This window comes from Hylobates moloch, unplaced genomic scaffold, assembly GCF_009828535.3.
Source record: "Hylobates moloch isolate HMO894 unplaced genomic scaffold, HMol_V3 SCAFFOLD_13, whole genome shotgun sequence".
Taxonomy (NCBI): Eukaryota; Metazoa; Chordata; class Mammalia; order Primates; family Hylobatidae; genus Hylobates; species Hylobates moloch.
Window position 1 is genome coordinate 9,201,324 of NW_026652288.1, and position 23,727 is coordinate 9,225,050.

The window sequence follows — 23,727 nt, forward strand, 5'->3', positions numbered from 1 at the left end:
TCTGTCCTCGTGACGTGGGGGTGCTGGAGGCCAGTGAATGTGAATTTTATCTTTCGACTTGCAGGGCACAACATGGCACTAGGTATGGATTAGATGCTCAGCAACAATTTTAAACTGGTTTAAAAGTAATTCCAACATTGTAGAAGGGTCTAAAGCAAAAAATGAGTAAGAGTTTCCTGCCACTTCTCAATCTCATTCTTCAGAGGCATCCACAAACACGAGAAGAGCAGCCTTCTAGATACTGACTATGCCTGAACGACCATATTACATGTGCACTCAGGCACCGTGCGTGTAAGCATATGCACAGGGCCATATAAGCCATGCTGTCCCATGCTTGCCTTTTTCACTTTAGCAATGTATCTTTTTGTTTGTTTGTTTGTTTTTAATAGAGGCAGGGTCTTGCTTTGTCACTCAGGCTGAAGTGCAGTGGTGCAATCATAGCTCACTATAGCCTTGAGCTCCTGGCTTTTGAGTGATCCTCCCACCTCAGCCTCCCGAGTAGTTGGGATTATAGGTGAGCCACCATGCCTGTCCAGCAATTGAGCTTTATTTTATTTTTTTGAGACAGAGTCTCTCTCTGTTGCCCAGGCTAGAGTGCAGAGGTACAGTGCAACCTCTGCCTCCTGGGTTCAAGTGATCCTCCTGCCTCAGCCTCCTGAGTAGCTGGGATTACAGGTGCCCACCACCATGCCTGTCTAATTTTTTGTATTTTTAGTAGAGATGGGGTTTCACCATGTTGGCCAGGCTGGTCTTGAACTCCTGACCTTAAGTGATCCTCCTGCTTTGGCCTCCCAAAGTGCTGGGATTACAAGTGTGAGCCACCACACCTGGCCTGGCCAGCAATATAGCTTTTAAAACTTTCCATGGCAACATGTATAGATCTACTTTAATCTATTGATGCATAGTATACCATAATAGAAGTCTAGAAAAGTCTATTTAAACAATCTCACATTTTAGATTGCTTTTTTTCTATTTTAGACAGTGCTATATCCATATCCTCTCTCTCTCTTTTTTTTCTTTAATTTTTTTTTTTGGAGACAGGGTCTCACTCTGTTGCCCAGACTGGAGTATAGTAGCGCCATCTCAGCTCACTGCAACCTCCACCTCCTGGGTTCAAATGATTCTCCTGCCTCAGCCTCCCGAGTATCTGGGATTGATTACAGGTGCCTGCCACCATGCCTGGCTAAGTTTTGTACTTTTAGTAGAGATGGGGTTTCACCATGTTGGCCAGGCTGGTCTCGAACTCCTGCCCTCAGGTGAACCACCCACCTCAGCCTCCCAAAGTGCTGGAATTACAGGCCTGAGCCACCGCGCCTGGCTGTTATAATCTCTTTTTATATGCACCTATTTGCTCTTGTACATGGATCGTTATAGGACAAATTTCTAGAAAAGAAATTGGTAGGACATAGAAAGGGCATTTAGAATTTGTCAAAGGTCTCTGGAAAGGTGGCAACAAATTAAACTCCAAGCACAGGGCAGGAGTCTTTTTCCAGAAACTCTTGCCAACGCAATGTAGTGACCTCTGTAATTTTTACTAGTCTGAAAAATACAATGCACTGTTCTGACTGGCACTAATTTGAGAAAAGTTGTATTTTTAAAATGTTATCATTGGTCATTTGTATTTCTGTTTCAGTGAACTATTTAGTTACAATATCCTTTGCTCATTGTCCTATTTGGTTATTTTTCACTTTCATATTGATTTGCCTAGGTCCTTTAGATTTTAATGAAATTAGCCTGTATATATATAATATATATATTATATATAAATATATAAATATTATATATACATGTATATATATACGTATACATATATACACGTATACATATACATATACACACACATATACATATACATGTATACGTATACATATATAATCATTTCCCTCCATTATTCCTTCTTATTTCTTATTTGTTTATTTATGCCTCATAAAAGTTTTTTTATTTTTTTGGAGACGGAGTCTTGCTCTGTCACCCAGGCTGGAGTGCAATGGCACAATCTCGGCTCACTGCAAGCTCCGCCTCCCGGGTTCATGCCATTCTCCTGCCTCAGCCCCTCCGAGTAGCTGGGACTACAGGCGCCTGCCACCATGCCCGGCTAATTTTTTTTTTGTATTTTTAGTAGAGACGGGGTTTCACCGTGGTCTCGATCTCCTGACCTCGTGATCCGCCCCCCCTCGGCCTCCCAAAGTGCTGGGATTACAAGTGTGAGCCACCGCGCCCGGCCAAAAGTTTTAAATTTAAATTTGGTAGTCACATTTATCAATCTTTTCCTGGCTTCTGAGCAGATATGCTCATTAAAAGATACGAGTAAATAAAAGAATAAACAAATTCCTATAGCTCTCATTAATTGTACTATATTTTAGAATATACACACTCATATTATTATTATTATTCTTATTTTATGTAAGGTAATATTACTTCCTCACTGAAATTGAAAGCAGGAGTTGTGATTTGGACTTCTCAGTAGGCTGATATTCTACTAAGTTCTTGAGTTCTGCCAAGCACCACCTGTATTAGTTCGTTCTCATGCTGTTGTAAAGAATGCCCAAGACTAGGTAATTTATAAAGGAAAGAGGTTTAATTGACTCACAGTTTCACATGGCTGGGAAGGCCTCAGGAAATTTACAATCACGACGAAAGGGGAAGCAAACAAGTCCTCCTTCACATGGCGGCAGGAGAGAGAAGTGCAGAGCAAAAGGGAGAAAAGCCCCCTATAAAACCCTCAGATCTTGTGAAAACTCATTCACTATCATGAGAACCGCATGGGGGGACCGTCCCATGATCTAATCACCGCCCCCAATACGTGGAGATTACAAGTCGGATTACAATTCAAGATGAGATTTGGGTAGGGATACAGAGTCAGACCATACCACACCCACACCCATGCCTCAAAGCCCAGCTCCCATGTCTCAGGCCCATGCAGACGTAAGACACCCTGAAAACCAAGCCCGACCCAGTGCCTGCTTCCAGGTCTTCCTCCACCTGTGGCCTGAAAGTCTGTGTTTCCCCCAAAATTCATATGTTGAAATCTAACTGCTGAAATGATGGTACTTGGAGGTGGGGCCTTTAGCAAGTGATTACATCATGAGACCACACCCTCGCGATGTGATTAGTGCCCTTAGAGACCGCAGAGAGCTGCCTTGCCCCTTCCACCATGTGAGAACACAATGAGAAGATAGCTGTCTGTGAACCAGGAAATGGGTCCTCTCCAGGCACTGAGTCTACCAGCACCTTAATCTTGGACTTCCCAGGTTCTAGAACTGTGAGGACATAATTTCTGCTGTTTACAAGCCTATGATATTTTGTTATAGCAGCTGGAACAGACTAAGACACTGCACATGACAGAAGGCACAGCCCAACCCAGTCCATAGGACCCATCGGATCCAAGGCTGAAAGAGTCCTAAAAGCTCTGCCCAACACCCTGGCTGTAGCATGCGGTGCAACCTCATGGGGGTCCTTCACCCATTCCTTCAGGCCCTGGACTGAGTGCATGGAACTCGGGGAAGCGGGGCAGCATTCCTGCCTTCAGGCTGAGAGCACATGTGGGTGCCTGCACAGGTCTGTCCAGCCCTGCCTGCCACAACCCCATGATAGGCTGCCTGCCGAGTTCTCTTGCTTGGGTCACAGGACCCTGCCTCATTTCCTGGGCCTGAGCCTGGGCTCTTTCCTGCTGACCTGCCTCATGCTCTGGGACACTCCAGCCCTCTCCTTTCCACCTCCGCAGGTGCTATAATTCTGTGTCTGAACCGCAGACTTGTTCCTGGAGCCCCAGTACCTGCCAGTCTTCTTGCTGGGCTCCCGCAAAGTGGCATGTCAGTGACAGTACCCCAGTGGGACCCTTCTGTCTTGGTCTATCTGCTGTATTATCTGCTGTAATACAAGGCCATTAACTGGGTGGCTTATACACAACAGAAATTCATTCCTCACAGATCTGGGGTCTGGGAAGGCCAAGGTCAAGGTAGATTTGGGGTTTGGTGAGGACCTGCTTTCTGATTCATAGATGTGTCCTCACATAGTAGAAAAGGGAAGGCACCTCTGTGGGGCCTCTTTTATAAGGGCATTAATCTCATTCTTGAGGGTTCTGCCCTAACGACCTAATCATCTCCCATAGGCCCCTCCACCTAATACCATCACATTGGAGATTAGGTTTGGCAGGGGCTAAAGCAACTCCATCTTGCATGCTAGTCTGCCATGTTGACTTCTGATGAATTCCACTTGCAGGAATGCCTCTAAGATTTCTGCTTTATCTACTGTTTACTGTAAATCCTCCACATAGAAACTCTTTCTCAAGCACATATATCCTTTCTTTATGGTACATAAGCCCTGGGTCTGGGAGATGATAATGACTTGGAGATCCACCATCTTGTAGCTGCCCAAGACATGCCTTCTGTTCCTAAGTCTCTAATAGATGTTTCTGAGAAACTGGATTTTGTCAGTCTCTTTCTTTGGCCTCTCAGCTCCCCTGGCCTTTAGGGGTAGGTTTGCATAGATCTGCCTGCCACAGAACAGGTTTCAACATATGGATTTTTAGGGGGACACAGGCGTTCAGTCCATAGCATCTTCCCCTACATTTTGCCTGATTAACACTTATTCTTAGGATCATACCCCCACTGAATGAGTGCTATGTGTTAGACTCTGCTTGATCCTCTACACGTTATTTCCTTTACTGTTCACCAACAACATTTTGCGAGTCGTGTTATATCCCCTTTTACAAACCAGGAAGCCAAGAGTCAGGGAGAGGGAGCCAGTTGCCTGAGATCTCCTAACCTTGAAGGAGCAGGGCCAGCGGTTCAACTCTCTCTCCCTGAGGCTCCTGCAGGCCTCAGCTCCATCTGCTGCACCGTAATTCCTTCCAGCCACAGGCCTGCCCCCAAGACCTTTCTCCCACAGACAGTAGTTCAGGCCTAGCCCTTCCCAGCCCACCCTCAGCCACCACAGCCATCCTGAGGTAGAAGTTACTTCAGGCCAGGCATGGTGGCTCACGCCTGTAATCCCAGCATTTGGGAGGCCAAGGTGAGAGGATCACTTGAGCCCAGAAGTTTGAGACGAGCCTGTGCAACACTGTCTTTACAAAAAGTTTTGTAAAAAATTAGCTGGGTGTGGTGGCACTCGCCCGTGGTCCCAGCTACGCAGTAGGCTGAGGTGTGAGGAATGCTTTAGCCTGCAATATCACAGCTACAGTGAGCCGTGATTGCACCACTGTGCTCTAACGTGGGTGACAGAGCAAGAAGCTGTCTCAAAAAGAAAAAAAAAAAAGAGTTATTTCACCTCCTTTATTGCAGATTGCTACAAATATAAACAAAAAGAAGTAAAAGCATTCCCTTCTTCCTCTGCTCCCACCTAGGGCGAAAACCAGGCTGTTTGGTAAAAGCCTTGGCAGCAGAACGTGTGCATTTACCTCATCTCTACAAGGCTGTCCACGCCACACTCCTCAGAGACCAGTTCCGTGCCCACACTCCCTCCCCAGTCCCTCCCCAGGAAACAAATGTGGTGATGGCTTCCTCCTCTGCCTGCCATGGGCCCAGTCCTGAAGGAAGGAGCCATTAAGCTGAGAGAATGAGCTGTTTCCTCTCCCTTTGTTTCATTTTTAAAAATTGTTGAGTCATTGAATGAAACAACATACGAATACATTATTCTAGTAGATGGATACAGACATATAAAGTAAAAACTTGACGCCGGGCACGGTGGCTCACAACTGTAATCGCAGCACTCTGGGAGGCCAAGGCGGGAGGATCACCTGAGGTCAGGAGTTCAAGACTAGCCTCACCAACATGGTGAAACCCCGCCCCTACTAAAAATACAAAAATTAGCCAGGCATGGTGCACATGCCTGTAATCCCAGCTACTCGGGAGGCTGAGGCAGGAGAATCGCTTGAACCTGGGAGGTGGAGGTTGCAGTGAATCAAGATCGCACCATTGCATTCCAGCCTGGGCGACAGAGCAAGATTATGTCAAAAAACAAAAAAAAACAAAAAAAATCTTGAAGCTCCCCGAAAGAAATTACTAACAGTATGGTATGCATCACACACACACACACAAACACAAATATGATGTCATAGTACATAAAATACTATTGTCCCATTACTTGTTTACATTTTTATTTTTACATATTAAATTTGACTTAGAAAAAGTTGTGAGGATATACAGCTCCACTTCCTTGTTTCTAAGGGTTATGAAATATCTTATAGTAAGATTTATTTATTTATTTACTATTGTTTTCAGACAGGGTCTCCCTCTGTCACCCAGGCTGGAGTGCAGTGGCGTGATCGTGACTCACTGCAGTCTCAACATCTCAGGCTGAAGCAATCCTCCCACCTAGCCTCCCAAGTAGCTGGCCACACAGGCACGTGCCGCCACGCCTGGCTAATTTTTAAATTTTTTGTAGAGACAGAGCCTCATTATGTTACCTAGGCTTGTCACAAACTCCTGGGCTCAAGTGATCCCCCCACCTCAGCCTCCCAAAGTGCTGGGATTACAGGTGTGAGCCACTGCACCTGGCCTAGTAGGGTTTTAAAATCTTAGCTGGACTGGCTTTCAAATTGTGGTCCTTGAACCCCTAGCGGAATCCAGAACCCTTCAAGGAGTCCTCAAGGTCAAAATTATCTCTATAATATAATAATACTGAGCTGTCCTGCCCTGTTCACTGAGGTGGCCTTTGCACTGATAGTACAAAAGCGATGGTGTGTAAACTGCTGGCACCTCGGCATGGATAGAGGCAGAGGCCCCAACTGCTCTAGTGGTCACTGTGTTCCTCATCACCTGGCGAACACAGACTCAAAAAAAAAAAAAAACAAAAAAAGAATGTCCTTGGTGAAGCTGTAGAAATTACTAATTTTGTAAAATCTCAACCTTTGAGTACATGTCCTTTTAATATTCTGCACAAGGAACTGGGAAGTGATCAAATGCGATATTTGAAGAAGAGCACTTGCGTCATGCAGGTGCAGGCTGAACTAGCTGCATTTTTCAGGGAGTGTCGTTTTTACTTGCAAAGGACAACTGACAAACACGTGCTGCTTATTCCAACTTAGATGTTTGACAAAACATTTCCACAAAATCAACCGAGGAGCCTGTTGCTTCAAGGAAAACAACTGGCAGTATTTGTTGGCAAAAAAAACAAATTTGAGTTTTCAACTGAAAAATTAGAATTTAGAAAATTTGTATCTGCCACCTTCAGCTAAGCCTCCCAGTACTTAAACAACGATGAGCCGTGGGTAAAGATGAATGAGTGTGGTTTTTATTTTTTTATTTTTATTTTTTTTTGAGATGGAGTCTCACTCTTGTTGCCCAGGCGGGAGTGCAGTGGCGCAATCTCAGCTCACTGGAACCTCCGCCTCCCGGGTCCGAGTGATTCTCCTGCCTCAGCCTCTCAAGTAGCTGGGATCATAGGTGCGTGCCACCACAGCTGGCCAATTTTTTATATTTTTGGTAGAGTTGGGGTTTCACCATGTTGGCCAGGCTGATCTCAAACTCCTGACCTCAAGTGATCCACTCGCCTCGGCCTCCCAAAGTGCTGGGATTACAGGCGTGAGCCACCGTGCCCAGCCTGTTTTTTAATATTGTATGATGAAACATATCAACATTTGGAAGCTCTATATCACTCAGTGAACCAATACTTTGCAAATAACAAATGTATTATGTTACAAAATCATGCATGGATAAGAGATGCATTGAAAGTAGCAGATAGAATAATAGATTTTAATGTAACTGAGCATAAAAAGTTCATTGATAGGAACTCAGATTCTCCACTGCAACTACCTCTAAGAAACCACCCTTTTCTTTCAAACTGCATGTCTCTGTGGGCCAGCTATTTTTTTTTTTTGAGACAGTCTTGCTTTGTGCAGTGGCACGATCTTGGCTCACTGCAACCTCCACCTCCTGGGTTGAATCTATTCTCCTGTCTCAGCCTCCTGAGTAGCTAGGACTACAGGCGCCTGCCACCACACCCAGTTATTTTTGTATTTGTCGTAGAGATGGGGTTTCACTATATTGGTCAGGCTGGTCTCATACTCCTGACCTCAGGTGATCCGCCTGCCTCAGCCTCCCAAAGTGCTGGGATGACAGGCGTGAGCCACCGTGCTGGGCCTAGCTATTCTTCAAATTCTGAAAACAAACCAAAATATCACAATGCATTGAATTTAAAAGCAGGTACAGGTTTTCCAGCTGTAAAACAGTGCCACTCTTCTCAGGAAATTTATTTTTGTTTTGAAGAATACAATTATATTTCAGAAGATATATTAATGGGTAATGGATAATCATTATTTTCTTCTTCATCTTTTTTTTTCTCTCACCCAGGTTGGAGTGCAGCGGCGTGATTGCCGCTAACTGCAGCCTCCACCTCTTGGGCTCAAGTGATCCTTGCACTCCAGCCTCCCCAAGTAGCTGGGACAACAGGTGGGTACCACTATGCCTGGCTAATTTTTGTATTTTTTGTAGAAATGGGGTTTCACCATGTTCTCCAGTCTGGTCTCAAACTCCTGAGATCAAGTGATCTGCCTGCCTCAGCCTCCCAAAGTGCTGGGATTACAGGCGTGAGCCACCATGCCTGGCATTATTTTCAATTCATTAATAAACATACATTTTAAAACTTTTATCTATTTTAATTTGCAGTATGGTAAATATTGATAGATATGACCTGCATAATTAAAAGCTCTTTGGATTTTTTGATACTTTTTAAGACTGTAAAGATGTCCTGAGACCAAAACATTGAAAACAATTGCTATAGATAATGCGCTCTCAGACCTGGAGGTTGGTTGTAACACTTGACCCTGCTTTGGCCAGAACAGGTAGCTTAAGAGTCATTCAGGGACCAGATATCTCTGACAATGATCTATGTCCCTGTCTCTGGCAGACCCTCCTCTACCCAACAAACACACACACTCCTACTCTTTTGTGTTCTAGGAAACCAGGTAAATAGATTTGTTAAAATAAAGTGTAAATTTGAATCAATAGACTTCAAACAAGGAAAAAAGAGAGTAAAGTGCTTAACACCTATTTAGAAAACTCGGAAGCACTGTTTAACAAACTTAGAGATTCCCAATTTTTCTGGGAAAATGTCCTTTATTGCTTTCCCACGCTGAGTAGTGCTCCGTGAAGCACTAAGACCAACAGCATCTGTAGCTTGTTAAAGATGCAAATTCATGATTTCTCACCCCAGGCTAAGTCAGGATATACATTTTAAGAAGATACTGGCTAGGCGCGGTGGCTCACACCTGTAATCCCAACATTTTGGGAGGCCGAGGCGGGCGGATCACTTAAGGCCATGAGTTCAAGACCAGCCTGGCCAACATGGTGAAACCCCATCTCTACTTAAAAAAAAAAAAAATGAGCTGGGCGTGGTGGCACATGCCTGTAATCCCAGCTACTTGGGAGGCTGAGGGAGGAGAATTGCTTGAACTGGGACCTGGGAGGCACAGGTTACGGTGAGTGGAGATAGCGCCACTGCACTCCAGCCTGGGCTACAGAGTGAGACTCCGTCTCAAAAGAAAGAAAGAAAAATTCCCAATGTAATGTTTATGCACATTAAAGTTTGTGAAGCACTGCTCTAATATGAGGATTTTATAATCTAGAGTCTAAAATTCAAAAACACTTCTAATTTCCAGGATGGTTGACAGGCTATTTGGAACAATCTTCCTACTGAAAGAAATTAAAAAATATGAGTGTCTTGATGAAAGCATTAAAGAAATATTAAGACGTACCAAGAAACCACCACATCAAAAATGAAGGGAACGTTCATTCAGAGACGTAAGCCTGAATTAGAGATGTTTTTGCCCTGAGGTCATTTGCTAAATCCAGAAAATTAGAACCTAAGACTCTCAGGATGAGAAATATAGAATGAAAATCTGCAAATGGAAAAACCCCTGTGTTACTAGTGGAGAGTCTTGACTACAAGTTGTCCAAGTTCTTGGCATTTTGAACAAAAAATTGGACAAAATGCACAAACAAAGCAATGAAAGAATGAAGCAACAAAAGCACAGATTTATTGAAACACATGTACACTCCACAGACTGGGAGATCACTCCAATAAGCAGCACTCAAAGACTGGGGGGTTATAGACTTTTCTGGGGTTTAAATACCCTCTAGAGGTTTCCCATTGGTTACTTGGTTTACACCCTATGTAAATGAAGTAGTGGCCCACAACCATTCTGATTGGTTGTGGAAGCGACCAATCAGAAGCTGAAATGAAGTTACAAAGTTATACCCCTCTGCAAATTAAGACTAGGCCCACGACCAGTGTCATTGGTTGCAGGAGGGGACCAATCAGAAGTACTTTCATTTTTCATCTGTGAGGCAGAAAAAAGGAAGAGGGGTTACAAAAAGAAGTTTTCCTTTTGATTCAGTTCTGGGAAATCAGTGTGAATCCACTTTAGGTTCCCTGCCTCCAGACCGTATTCTCCTGCCTCACCTGGGTCAGAAACTCTCAAGCCTTGAACCTGGTGCCTAGAAGGAACAAATATATGTCCTCTTTGGAGAGGCATCTTTATCAATGGGTGGCAAATTATTCCTTTTAAATTCAATGAGAAGACGTGTCATAGATAATTAGGCTGTCATAGAAAATAGGCAAGAACCAGAGTATAAGAGGCTAGCTATAGTGACTAACAAAATCAAATGCAGGCTTGAAGATTCTTTAGGCAATAGGAATCTATCAGAAGTCACATAGAAAATTTGAGAAAGAACCTCATAGAACTTGTAGAAATAATAAAATGCAATAATTGAAATAAAAACCAAAAGGACGGATTTCATAGCAGTTTGTACATAGCAGAAGAGATATTAGTGAATTGTAAAATAGGTTAGAAAAATGTTTCCAGAGTGCAGCATGGAAAGACAAAAAGGTGGAAAATTCCAGTGACAAGGCAAGAGATACAGAGCGAAAAAGCCCAATATAGGCTGAAAGCCTAGAAAGAGAAGAGAAAGACAGTGTGGAAGAGGTGATATTTGAGGAGATCATGGCTGAGAATTTTGTGGAACTGATAAAAGGCATCGATCCGCAAATTAAAGAATCACAGTGAATCCCAAACTGGATAAATAAAATGAAATCTACACTGCGATACATCACCATGAAACTTCAGAAAAACCACCAGAAAGTGATAACCTAGGAAGTAGCTAGAGAGAAAAATGCACACGAGTCACAGAGGGACTGAGAGCTGACTTCTCAAAGCAACTCTAGAAGCCCAAGATAACAATTCAACAGGCTGGCAATAATTGCTAACTTAGACTCCCACACTCAACACAAATGTCTTTCAAAAATAAAGACAGTTTCATACAAGGACAGTTGAGAGAGTTTGTCACACAAAGACTTAAATTCTAAAGGATGTACTTCAGATAGAAAAAGGATAATTCCAGTTGGAAAGTCTGTGGTACAAAAAGAAATGAGGAACAAAGAAACAGGTGAATGTGAATAAATCTAAATTAACACACTCTACACTAGGCAATGATCATAATGTCCTGAAGGGCTTAAAAATAGAATTAAAATACATGAAAACAGTTGCAGATAAGTTGAGGGAGGAATAAATGCAGTCAAATGGAGAGAGGAGGGCTAAAATATTGATTAATGTTAGACTTGGTTAAGCTAAGAATGCAGGTTGCAATTTCAACAGTAAACTCTGAATAAATGGAAACAGTGTATGTGACTTCCAAATGAATAAAAGGGAAAAGTAGAATGCTAAAAAATAATCAATCTAAGAGAAGGCTAGATATGAGAGAAAAAGAAACATAAAATAGGCAGGACAACTAGAAAGTATAAAATAAGATAGAGAGCCAGGTGGCCAGGTGCGGTGGCATACACCTGTAGTATGTACTACTTAATGGCTGAGGCAGGAGGATCCCTTGAGCCCAAGAGTTCCAGGCTATAGCATGTGCCATGACTGTGCATGTGAATAGCAACTGCACTCCAGCCTGGGCAATATAGCATGATTCCATTTCTTAAAAAAACAACAAAAAAGGCAGATTAAAAAACACTTTTTATTATAGGAAATTAAGTACCACAAAAATAGTCCAGGCATGGTACCTCACACAAGTAATCCGGACATTTTGGAAGGTTGAGGTGGGAGGATTGCTTGAGCCCATGAGTTTGAGACTAGCCTGGGCAACATATTAAGACCTTGTCTCTGAAAAAATAATTAAATTAAATTAAAATTAGCCAGGTATGGTGGTATAGGCCTGTAGTCTAGCTACTTTGGAGCCTGAGGCAGGAGGATTGCTTGATCCCAGCAGCTTGAGGTTGCCGTGAGCTATGACTGTAACACTGTAATTCAGCATGGGCAACAGATTGAGACCCTGTCTCTAAATAAATAAAAATAAAATATACGGAATAGTATAATGAACCTTATGCATCCATTATCTTAATACTTAACAGTCTAGTTTCATTTATCTTTCACACTTTTTCCTAAAGTATTTTAAAACAAATCTCAGACATCATGTTATTTTATTCATAAACATTGTAGAGTGTATTTTTATCAGATAGACTTTAAAATTACAATACTAAAACACCATTATCACAAAAATGGTATATTTAAATAGAAATATATCAGAAATTATGTAAAATGTAAATAGATTAGATAATCTTGTCTTTTTTTGTTTTTTTTTGAGATGGAGTCTCGCTCTGTCACTCAGGCTGGGGTGCAATGGCACGATCTCGGCTCACTGCAACCTCCACCTCCTGGGTTCAAATGATTCTTCTGCCTCAGGCTCCTGAGTAGCTGGGATTACAAGCATGCACAACCAAACCAGCTAATTTTTGTATTTTTAGTGGAGACGGGGTTTCCATGTTGACCAGGCTGGTCTCAAACTCCTGACCTCAAGTGATCTGCCCGCTTTGGCCTCCCGAAGTGCTGGGACTACAGGCACGATCCACTGTGCCTGGCCTAGATAATCTTGTTACAAAAGACAAAAATCGTGAGACTATTTGTTTTTTTTAAACCCACTCCTATTTACATCTTAAATAAAAGGATTCAGGAATGTTGCAAGTACATATGGAAAAAGATATGTAAATATTAACCAGAATAAAATATGTGCAGATAATGAAAGAAAAAGATGTTTTACATACATGATAGAGAAAATGTGGGCAAAGTTCTAACGCCAACAGCTTCTGCTTCCCAGGAGTTGGATCCACATTCTTTTTTTTTTCATTTTATTTTTATTTTTAGAGACAGGGTCTATGGCAGGAGGACTGCAGTGTTATGATCATTGCTCACTGCACCCTTGAACTCCTGGGCTCAAGTGATGCTCCTCAGTAGCTAGGACTACAGGCATGAACCACCACTGAGTTTTTCGATTTTTTGTAGAGGGCGTCTCGTCAAATTGCCCAGGCTAGTCTTGAACTGGCCTCAAGTGATCCTCCCGCCTTGGCCTCTCAAAGCACTGGGATTGCAGGCATGAGAGGCTGCATCTAGCGAGCTAGGAGTAAACCTTAGCTCTGCTCACAAAGGAAGAACAAGGGCTTAGGAAGCTGACTGGCTGGCCAGAGATGCTGCTGATGAGGGACAGAGGCCCCAACACTCAGAGGAGTACCCCTTCCACTTGCCGCAAGGCCTTCCTAGGCCTGAGAAGGGGAAGGTAGGGGGGTTTCTGGGAAGGAGACGGAGGCTCAAAATTTTGTTAACAAGATGGACTTCTTGGTCCCTGTTATAGATAGAGCTTGGGGGTCATTAAAAGCGAGGGCAAAGCCAGGCACGGTGGCTCACGCCTGTAATCCCAGCACTTTGGGAGGCCAAGGCGGATGGATCACTTGAGGTCGGGAGTTTGAGACCAGCCTGACCAACACGGAGAAACCCCGTCTCTACTAAACATACAAAATTAGCCGAGCGTGGTGGCGCATGCCTGTAATCCCAGCTACTCGGGAGGCTGAGGCAGGAGAATTGCTTGAACACGGGAGGCGGAGGTTGTGGTGAGCCGAGATCACGCCACTGCACTCCAGTCTGGGCAACAAGAGTGAAACTCCGTTTCCAAAAAAAAACCAAAAAAACAAAAAACAAAAGCAAGGGCAAGAGTGAGGAAGCACTGGCTCCAGTGTCCCTTAACAAACGACAACTGGAGAGGGACAGGAAGACAAAATGCTGTGTGCCCCCTTGGTGTTCATGCTCCTTGAGCTCTTCTTGGTGAGGTCATTCCTGGTGGAGGGCAGTGGGGAGGCAGTGTGAGAAGGGGGTGCTCAGGCCTTGGCCCCTGCCAGGAAGAGTGCAGCTTAGTTCCTTTGGCTCCTTTGTGGACCCTGTGGCCCTGACACCCCAGGACCCCAGGCAGGTCCTGAGGCAACCTCGGAATATTTTGTTTCAGGTGCTTCCTGCAAATCAGCCTCAATCGGATTTCACTCGCGCAGTCTAACAACAGAAAGGGATTATAGGAAGGAAATGCGGCCCCTGGGGGATTCAGAATTTGTGACTCATCCAGACCTGTCCAGATCCATCTGGGAGGAAACCAGTGTAGCTTCACAGCGAATCCCAGCAGATTCCTCCCCAGTTGCGCCAGCCTCCTCATGCTGGCCAGAAGGAGCTGGGATGCAGGATCCTGAGTTGAAATTCAGCCTCACGGACACAAAATTAGGTTACACACACACCAACACACACACCCACATACACATCCCCACTTGGGCCTAGGGAAATAAATATACAGACCTTTTAGTTTCACTCCCCTCCCCAACCAAGACTTGAGTTTTAGCTACACACAGACACACACACACACACACACAACCACTTGCATACACAGACATACTGTGCTATTCCAATAAGCTTCCCTTCCTGGGTTGATGGTGGGGACCAGCTAGTGATGACAGGAGTGGAGGTAGCATAGCCTGGGGCTCCCCCTAGCCTAGCAGAGTGATCAGAAGCAGGACCCAACCAGGAAAAGAGCCACCCACACACTGCAGCCAGCAGCCTCGCTCTTCCCGGTGGGGAAGCACATGGAACCCTTCGTGCTTATTTTTTCCTAAAAAGGTTTCTCTTCAGATCGTATAAATCTTTTGCCTCTTACTAAAAAGCCAAGTGCAGTGAGATCGCTCTCACATGAAAGCTGTCATGAGTCCAGTTTACTCTGTGTGTCCTTAATTTGACGTCTGAGGGCAGTCGGTGCTGTGGAAAGCACAGGCTTTGGAGCTAAACCCACCAGACTTCTGACCTGGATTTGGTGCTCTCCACCCTGTGAGCCTCAGTCTCATCACCTGTAAAATGGGGATAGAATATCCCCTCATTCGTAAAGGATGGTTCCTGGAACACAGTAGTTGCTCAATAAATACTGATGTTGTGTCTTCCCAAATTTCTGGCCTTCAAATGACACCTGTTTGCCTGGGTCTTTAGAGCTGAGAAGGGAGTCCTGAGACCAGCAGAGACCTCACCTTTGACAGTTCAGGAATTGAATCTTGTCACTCATCTCCCTCCCTCCCACCATTACCTCACCTGGCTTGGCCACCATCTTCACAGTCCCTCTCTCTAGCCCCTCTCCCAGATTAAACTCTGTGGTTCAGTGTGAAAGGGCCAAGGGGCAGGGAGACAGTTTGAGGAGCAAGCCCAGGCCTGGCTGCCACTGGGAGGGACAAATGCAGGCTCCCCGCAGCTAGACCTGACCCATGAGGGAGGGAGTGGGTGGGACACTGACTCTGGTGGTGTGCCCCCAGAGGTCACGTGAAGCTCTCAGGAGGCAGCGAACAAACAGTCCCTCCAATTCTTCTTTTTTTTTTTTTTTTGAGATGGAGTCTGGCTCTGTTGCCCAGGCTGGAGTGCAGGGTGTGATCTCGGCTCACTGCAACCTCCGCCTCCTGGGTTCAAGCAATTCTGTCTCAGCCTCCCAAGTAGCTGGGATTACAGGTGCTCGCCACTACAGCCTGCTAATTTTTGTATTTTTAGTAGAGATGGGGTTTTACCATGTTGGCCAGGCTGGTCTCGAACTCCTGACCTCAGGTGATCTGCCTGCCTCGGCCTCCCAAATCGCTGGGATTACAGGCGTGAGCACCGTGCCCGGCCTCACAGTTTCTTTTGACATCACTGGGACACCTGACTTCAGGATCCAAGTGCAACACAGACTTGAACACACAGGCACATCGGGAGCAGCAGGATGGTCAGGAACTTTGCACGAAAGGAGACTGCTGGATTAATGAAATTGCACCGTCTTTTGAAAGGGCCTCAAGGAGAGTTCAGTCCTGAGTTAGCCTTGGCATTAAAAATAAAACTGTACTTCTGTTCAGACTCATCCATTGCAGTGAGAACGATCTGGGTGGGCTTCGAATATCAAAAGCCTCCAAGGGGAATGGCTTAGAGGGTGAGCAATCTGTGATCTCATGTGACAAGCAGTCCAGAGCCGTGGACTCCAGTTCTTTTCTTTTTTCTTCTCTGCTGTCCTTAGCCCTCAGGTTGAGGCCCTTCCTGGCAAAGCTGCCCCAGGCCCAGATGTCACATCTGCATGACAACCTCCGGGGACCATTTGCCCCAGCAGATTCCCTTTCATTTCTGATTGGCCAGCGAGTGGCTGAGGATCGTCTTACTTGCACCCTGGTGCTGGGCGCTGACCATCTCCCCAAGCACTTGGCCAGGGGGAAAGGATGCTGGACACAATCAGGTTCTCCTGGGGGGAGGAGCGAGGGAATGGCTGCTGGAAGGGTTCCACCGGGGACTCCTACAGCAGCTTGTTAGATCTCCTTCCTCCCAATTCCCTGAAGTTGGTGGAACAGGAAGAGGATAAGAAGTCATGTTTGTATGTTGTCTCCTTGGAATCTCTCAAAAATCCGCAATATCCCGATTTGAGAAATGAGCATCACAGAGAAAGCAAAGCGGTAGGTGGAAGCTGCCAAGCTTGTGAGCAACGAGACAGAATCCATGCCTAGGGCTTCCTAACGACGGGGCCACGCCCTCCACACTCCACCTCGGCCCTCTGCCCTGCAACGGTGCAGAGACAGGGTGTGGTCAAGGGGTCTAGGGTGTGGGTCCTGCCAGTACTTTACAGGAAACTCCCCCTCTTTTAGCTTCATTTGTCAAAGAAAGGGCTTGGACACTAAAATCTTTAAAGTTTCCTTCTAGCTCAATCTCTCTTTAATACCTTCTAAAAGAGATTTGGGGCCCCAGAAAAAAAGAAAGCAACTGGCACTTCTGTGGTTGACTCAGCACAGACGCCTGGACAGGCATCAGGAGGCTGGGCTCCTCCTATTTTGGGCCTCATGAGTTCATCCTGAGGCCTGTGCCAGTCCCTGTGGTTTCTCGTCTCTCCATCCTGGTCTGTATGACAAAATGACTAAAAATACCCGGCTCCCCGCGGGCCCGCCACCCGGCTAACGCCCTCCCTTGAATCAGCTCATTTTTTAGTCTTAGGTATGCTGCAGATGAGAGTCCAGGACAAGCCACCTTTGGAAGCTTTGACTCTCAGGAACCCCGCTTGGGTTGGTCCGTGTGCTCTGGTGGAAGAAGCTTAGGCACTGTCCACTTCCCAGGCAGGGAACTTGGCGTGCCTGAGCCTCAGTTTCCAGGTCTCCTCATCCCACAGATACACCCACAGATTGTGTCAGTGCCAAGCCTAACCCTGCTGAGGGCTTGATCCGCATCAGTTCACGCTCACCCTGGACCTCTCCTCTGCTGGGTCCCTATGGAAGAGCTTTCTCCCAAGGAAAACCTGGGCCTGTCATCACCCGATTTCTCGCAGACTTTCCTAAATTGCTGAGACAGTCACGAAGGTGAATCGTTGTGTGCAGCCACTGCAGGGACAAAGGCCGGCATGTTGGTCATCCCATTTCAGGTCTGTGTGTCCTGTTTCACTGCACTGTCCTGTGCCAGAGCTGCCCAAGTCTTCGAGTGCTCCGTGGCCTTCCACCCCCGTCTCTCCGTGGGTGGCTTCTGTGAGGCCTCCGGGAAGCAGGAATGGAAGGTGATGTGGAACGAAGCTGGGCTTGCTGTGCTCAGGTGAAAGCCAGCACAGTGAGTTTGGGGAACATCTCACCTCCACAAGCAGGAGCCCTGCGACCTTGGGACATTGTTTCATCTTCTGGACTCTCAATATTGGCTTTGAAAAAAATAAAAACACCTCCTTTATCTTGTCTGAAGAAAGGAATACGAAAAAAAAATCCACCTCCTTTACATGAAAGATATAAGAACCAGAGGAAAACGACACACATACCAAATTTATTTTATTATTTTTTCTTTTGAGACGGAGTCTTACTCTGTTGCCCAGGCTGGAGTGCAATGGCATGATCTCAGCTCACCGCAACCTCCGCCTCCCGGGTTCAAGCGATTCTCCTGCCTCAGCCTCTTGAATAGCTGGGACTACAGGTGCCTGGCACTGTGCTCGGTTAATTTTGTTTGTAATTTGAGTAGAGACCGGGTTTCACCATGTTGGCCAGGCCGGTCTTGAACTCCTGACCTCGGGTGATCCACCTGCCTTGGCCTCCCAAAGTGCTGGGATTACAGGTGTGAGCCACCGTGCCTGGCCACACATACCAAATTTGAGAACTCAGTGTTTTGTCCATGACATGCATTTGCCAATGTTCAGAGCACCCAGTGGGTGCCAAGCAGGTGCTCGGGGCTGGGGTGGGCAGGGTGGGGGGAACTGCACTTCGCCGGACTACGTGGTGCCCCCTTCCCCGGGAAGAGAGACTGGAACGGTTCAGTTCTCATCACCGGGACAGAACCTGCACGTCCTGTGCTGAGTGGCCTCATATGCTCAGCGTGATCAGAGGCTGATGCTGCGGTGCCAGGCTCAGGGGCTTGATTCTCGCTGGTCTTGGGCCTCTGCGCTGTTGGCTGCCACTAGGAAGCTTGTATGGCAGAGACTCTGGCTCTGAAGTTGGACTCCAGTCAATCTGCCCGTGCCCCTCGGGTTCCCCAAGAGCTTTCCATGTCGGAATGCAACTGTTCTCACGGCGCAAAGACAGAAGTGAGGGCCACCACCCTCTTTTCTCCTTTTCCTTTGTGTTTTATGCACGTATATTAAAGAGAAGAGCTCTAGAAGGTGTCTTGTAGAAACACAACAGCAGCTCCTGCCCCTGCTCCCTATTTCCCTCCTTGAAGTAGCCTCTTTCACTTTGTTTACCAATTTTTTTTTTTTAAGACAGGGTCTCGCTTTGAACACAGCTCACTGCAGCCTCAACCTTCCAGACTCAAGCGACCCTCCTGCCTCAGTCCCCCAAGGAGCTGGGACCACTGGCATGCACCACCACTCCAGCTAATTTATTTTTGTATTTTTAGTAGAGATGGTGCTCTTGCCATGTTGCCCAGGCTGGTCTCGAACTCCTGAGCTCAAGACATCTGCCCATCTCGGCCTCCCAAAGTGTTTTTAGCTGATTATTGGGATGGCCTGTCTATCTCTAGAAGACAGGCTTGCATAATTTTTATTTATTTATTTATTTTAGACGGAGTCTCGCTCTTGTCATCCAGGCTGGAGTTTAATGGCGCGATCTTGGCTCACTGCAACCTCTGCCTCCTGGATTCAAACGGTTCTCCTGCCTCAGCCTGTCAAGTAGCTGGGATTACAGGCGCCCACCACTATGCCCGGCTAATTTTTTTTGTATTTTTAGTAGAGATGGGGTTTCACCATGTTGGCCAGGCTGGTCTCAAACTCCTGACCTCAGGTGACCCACCCACCTCCACCTCCCAAAGTGTTGGGATATGAGCCACCGCGCCCGGCTGCATAACCACTTTTTAATTTTTCAGTGTGGACCCCATCACTGACTTCTCATTCTGGAAGGTGGAAATTAAGCTCATTTTCCACCCTCTGCTACCCCTACACATGTGAATCCTTCAGTCAGGCTGAACCCCTGTTGACTCTAAGGGATGGTACCACACCGTGTCCAGGAGGCCAAAGAAAAGACCGGGATCCAGTGAACGAGACGTAGGGTTTATTGAGGGCTTACATACAGGACAGTTCAGGAGTGGCAGCTGGACAGGAGAACTGCTACTGTTTGTAAAAAGCGTGCAGTTTATGTAGCATTTTCACCTAGCAACCTTCATTTAACCCAAAACAAAGGGCCTCGATTCCTTGTATGACCTGTGTTCAAAGGAACGGACCAGGGGTTCAGAGGGGTTCAGATGCCCTTTATGGATAAGGAGTGAATTTTCAGGTTGGCCACTCCCGGATTCCTTAGCTCAGAATGCGGAACACACACAGTGTCATTCTCAGGGTGTGCTTGAGTTATTGCTGTCAGGTGCATCTGCTATACACCTTCCTACACTCTTTCATCCCTATGGAATTATGATATAATTTTGCTTAGATTCATAGTCACCATATATCATTAAGCCATGGAAATACTTTAGATCAGTTAAAAAGTATAGTAAATGTCATGACTACTTTTCCTTCTCTACTCAAATTTTTGTTATCCTTGAAGTTAATAATTGTCTCTTTTTATGGCTTAATTTTCTGTGTATTTATCACCAATTCAACTCCAGACTTCACCAGTTGTCTCAAGGTCCTCTTGAGACATTCCAATATACCAGGCACTGCTGGGTTCATCTTCCTGAAATGGTCAGTCTCTCCGGCACTTTCCTACCTGCGCCCTGTGTCCAGAGTGCACCTTTCATCCCAGCATCTGCCTGTGCCTCATCTAGGGACCACGCTCAGCTGCCTTTCCATGAGGGGGTGCTTGTTTTCTGTGCCCAGTGACTCTTTCTTGGGTTACCCCTCCTTTTAAAGGGGGACATTCTCTAGAGGTTTCCCGAGAAGGGAGTCATTGCAGGTAAGCCTTTTGGGTCCTTGCGTGTCTGAATGTGTCCAGTTCTAACCTCTCCCTGATGAATAGGTTAGCTATTTGTAGCATTCTATATCATAAACCAGTATCCCTCTAATTCCGAAGCCATTGCTCTCCTATCTTTTAGCTTCCAGGGTTGCTGTAGGATACCAAGTCCATTCTTGGCTGGGTGTGGTAGCCTGTAATCCCAGTAGTTTGGGAGGTCAAGGCCGGTGGATCACTTGAGGCGAGGAGTTCAAGACCAGTCTGGGCAACATGGCGATACCCCATCTCTACTAAAAATACAAAAATTAGCTGGGCGTGGTGATGCATGCCTATAATCCCAGCTACTCTGGGAGGCTGAGGCATGAGAATCACTTGAACCCGGGAGGTGGAGGTTGCAGGGAGCTGAGATCGCACCTCTGCACTCCAGCCTGGATGACAGAGCGAGACTCTGTTTCAAAAAACAGGAAAAGAGAAAGAAATGAAGCCCATTCTAGTTCCTAGCTCTTGGAAAGTGACCTGTTCCCGTCTCTGGAAGCTTGCAGGATCTTCTGTTTGTCCACAGTATTCTGAAATGTCCCAGAGATGAGCTCTGGTGTGGGTCTGAATGCTCAATGAGGAAAGGTGCCCTCCATGGCTCATTTCTCTAGAGAAGACATTTCCAGTCTCTTCACTGAGGCAAAGACCCAGCTTCAGACCTCAGGTCTGCTGTGGGGGCAGTGGTCTGAGCATTCAGCATTCATATATTAGCTTAAACCTGCCATCTGTGGTGAGAGTGTATGTCCTCAACTGTGCCTGCATCCCCCAATCCCAAGAACCACTTTTACTCTTCTCCTGAGAACAGACCTCCGATCTTCTCCTGGGGAGGGAAAAGGCAGGTGCTCATGAGTGAAGAGGGGACCTTGGGACCCAACTACTTTTCTGGCTCCTTTGAGTCTATCCTCCTTATTTTAGTCACCCGTTTACTTGAGTGCCAGAGTTTCTTGATACTGTTGATTTCTTGAGAATTCCGAGGTGTGCATCTAGTTGGTTCTCAATTTTCTCTAGTGTGGGTTTGAGATTTTGCTTTCTGGGGTCTGCTAAGTCTGTTACCATTCTTCCATTTGCTTGCAAACATCATGGTCTGCTCTCCTGATATTTGTGTGTGTGCACGTACCTGTGTGCATGTGTGTGGGTGGATGTATGTCTGTGCATGTGTGTGTGTGTGCGCGTGCGTGAATGAATCTGTTTACTATCAGTCTGGTGGACTTTTGGGAGGGAGTGAAATGAGATGTTCTGTCTGCCACCTTCCCCAGCAGCCTGGTTTCAATATTATGAACAACAAAGTCCAAAGGCCTCAGAGCACAGAGTTCACGCCATGAACCACCCAGTGGTTTTTCCATCACAGAGAGATGGTGAGCACCTTTTCAGGCTAGGGGAAAGAGTTTAGAGAGAGTCTGAGAAGGAAGTAAGTGGGTTGCTATTGTGAGTCCCTGAGATAAGGGTCAGAAGGCTGGCGAGGGTGAGGGTGGGAGCAGCACAGACCGCAGGTAGGTTGAACAGGTGCTCTGCAGGCTGTCTGGGACTCTGGGAGGAGAGGGCTGTGCAGGGCCTCTGTGCTGTCATGGAGCAGGATGGCAGGGAGACAGGGTGGCATGGTAGGAACAGCAAGATAAGGGCCTGAGAGATCCCTGCTTGCCCAGCGTTCCACAGCTGAGTGTTCCAGAAGACCGAGGGAGCGGACACCAAGAGGAGAAACTAGAAAACCAAGCAGAGTGAGCCCCACTTTAGGCTGAGGCCAGTGAGGGCAGAGGCCAGTGCCGGCATCAACAGGTGGGGACATACACTCTCCAGGGCAGAGATGACCCTCAGGAGAAGAGAAAGGAGACCCAGAGTCACGAAGGCATAAAGTTGTCAGAGCTGGGGGACCTGTAAGAAACATCCAGTGTCCCAATTTTTATTTATTTAATTAATTAATTAATTTATTTATTTATTGAGATGGAGTTTCACTCTTGTTGCCCAGGCTGGAGTCCAGTGGCACAATCTCGGCTCACCACAACCTCTGCCTCCCAGGTTCAAGCGATTCTACTGTCTCAGCCTCCCAAGTGGCTGGTATTACAGGCACCCGCCACAACGCCTAGCTAATTTTTGTATTTTTAGTAGAGAAGGGGTTTCACCATGTTGGCCAGGCTAGTCTTGAACTCCTGACCTCAGGTGATCCACCCACCTTGGCCTCCCAAAGTGCTGGGATTACAACAGGCATGAGCCACTGCGCCCGGCCCTAATGTCCCCATTTTAAAGAGGGGATTCGGGGGTTCAGAGAGGGAAAGAGACTTGTCCCAGGCTACTTAGTGCAAGACATGTTCTTTTTGCGATGTCTCTAAAGAGGGTTGATAGAGTAATGGTTTACTCGTCCAGGAATCCTATCCTTGGGCTGACCCAATTCTGTGTGTCCTGCTCTGTTTGTCTAGATCTTCATCAAAGTCATTTAGCTAAAGCTTATTTTTTTTTTTCCACCAGTTGCCCCAAGCATACATCAGTATGGTCACGTGACTACACAAGGAGCTATTCTATATGGACCTTAGGGGAGGGGCAGGCGTTCACCAACTGGAGGAGAAAGGACACCTGCAGCAGAAGGTGTTCAAAGGTGTGCACAGGAGTAAGGAGATAATGAACAGTATGTTTAGGGAACATAACTGCCTCGGAGCCAGGATCTCATATTGTTCAGCATCCCGTGTGACACCCTGAGCGGCCTGGGGCAGAACCGTGTGTTCTCGAGCTGTATGCATCATCACAGACCCACCTGGGGGGACTTCTGATCTACACTTCTGCAGAGAACTTTCTCTACAGCCACGGACCAAGGCATCTGAAGAAGGCACATGCCTATTTGTGACTGGTTCCACAGTGACTCATCAGGTCTTAAGTTTTTTTAAAAAAGGCTGACTGAGGAGGTTTCCAGACCTGCACTTTTCCAGATGGTTCTGCGGGCTTTGGCCTGAGGTTGGGCTGAACCCTGCTGGAACATGGGTGATTGGAAAGGTTCACCGAAAGTGAGAACAACTCCAAATCTTCTTCTACCCACCCCTCCAACATGAAAAAGTAAAAAGACTAGGAGAG